At 34.1% G+C, this 2,041-nt stretch overlaps 1 pseudogene; it reads left to right on the forward strand.

Annotated features, from left to right (window-relative positions):
* The first annotated feature begins 1,921 nt into the window (after positions 1–1,921).
* On the forward strand, positions 1,922–2,041 carry LOC111725210 (annotated as a pseudogene).

Consider the following 2,041-nt stretch of genomic DNA (forward strand, 5'->3'; position numbering starts at 1 on the left):
CTGTCTATTATTTTTATTATTTCGTGTACATGTACAAAGAATGTATGCATAACTATACACACATGTTGGTTTTTCATTATACAATTTCCATTTGAACTTTATAAGGTTTTATGTCTGTTCTTAAATATATATCTCACAAATACACTTTCAATATTTCCTTTTTTTACATATCTAAAATTGCATCATCTAAAGTATTTCCTTGCTATTTCTAATACATGTTATATCAGTGAATGTTTCTATTGACTATGAATTTTATGTGTTATGTGCCACATTTTCCTTATATTTTAAATATCTGAAAAATTTTTTTAATTAATTTATTTATTCTTAGAAACTAAGTCCATACTTTATGTAGGTGTTACTCTTTCAATTTTAAAGTTTTATGCTTTTGAAAAGTACACAATGCCACATATATCACTACAGTACCATGGAGAATAGTTTCAAGATTTTCAAATTCCTCTATGCTCTACTTATCCCTCTCTCCACTCACTGACATCCTGGTAATCAGTGATCTTCTTATCCTCATCACAGTTCTGCTTTTTACAGAATGTTACATAGTTAGAATTATACAATACACAGTCTTTTTAGGCAATTTTCTTTTTCATAGCAATATTGAAAGTACCTCCATGATCAAGCTGAAATGCTTCTGCACAGCTAAGGGTACAATAGTTAAAGCACACAGATGGCCTTCAGAAAGGGAGATGATATTTGCATGCTATGAATCTGACAAAGGGCTAGTAACTAAAATCTACAGAACACTGAAACTACCCAACAAGAAAAGAGTAAACAATCCCATTTATAAGTGGGCAAGAGACATGAATAAAACCTTCTCTGAAGGAGACAGATGAATGGTGAACAAATACATGAAAAAATGCTCATTGTTCCTAATCACAAGAGAAATGCAAATCAAAACCACCTTGAAATAGCCCCTAGCCCTGGTGAGAATAGGCCACATCACAAAGTGCCAAAGCTACAGATGCTAGTGTGGATATGGAGAGAAGGGAACACTTTTATACTGCTAGTAGGTTTGTAAACTAATACAACCTCTATGGAAAGAAGTATGGAGAATCTTCAAAGAACTAAAAGTAAAACTTCCATTTGATCCTTCAATCCCATTACTAGGTATCCACCCAGAAGAAAAAAAAATTACCATAAGGACATTTGCACTAGAATGTTCATAGCAGCTCAATTCACAGTCACCAAGACATTGAATCAACCCAAGTGTCCATTAACCTATGAATGGATTAATAAACTGTGGTATATGTACACCATGGAATAATATTTAGCCATAGAAAAGATGCTACTTTACAGCCTTGATATTAACTTGAGTAGAGTAGGAAAACTTAGTAAAGTATCACAAGAACGGAAAAGCAAGTAGCCAATATACTTAACACTAGCATGAAATCAATAGATAAACAAGTACATGCCCACAGGAGAGAAAAACACAATTAAATTCAAGGGGAAATGGAAGAGGAGGGGAAAGGAAAGAAGGTGGGAGGATTGGTAAGCTGTCACCTAAGGGCACAATGTAAGGATGTACAGCTGACTCCCTGGGTGAAGGATTCAACTATAACTTGAACTTTACTTAACACATGCAAACAAAGTAACCTAATCATTTGTCCCCTCATAGTAGCCTGAAATAAATTTAAGAAAAAGTACCTCCAAGTACTGTCATGGCTTGATACATCATTTTTTTATCTGAGAATAATATCCCATTGTGTGGATGGTTTGGTTGTTCATTAATGAACTGAGAGACATTATCAATTGCTTTTATTCTCAGCAGCTATGTGTACAGCTGATATCAATACTTGAGTGCCTATTTTTGAGTGGACATTTATTTATTTAGGTAAATACTGAAGACTATAATAGGATACGTATAAGGCTGTATTTGGCTTTTTAACAATCTTATAAAAGTGACTGTACAATTGCTTCTCTGCCTGTTGGCTAAGATCAAGTGTAGTATCTGTTCTGAGCAGTTCAAAGCAGCTGTACTATTTTGTATTCCTGCCAGCTATGAACTAGAGCTTCTGTTGCTCCACATTCT

This window comes from Otolemur garnettii, unplaced genomic scaffold (genome assembly GCF_000181295.1).
Source record: "Otolemur garnettii isolate 467f Iridium unplaced genomic scaffold, OtoGar3 scaffold00033, whole genome shotgun sequence".
NCBI lineage: Eukaryota > Metazoa > Chordata > Mammalia > Primates > Galagidae > Otolemur > Otolemur garnettii.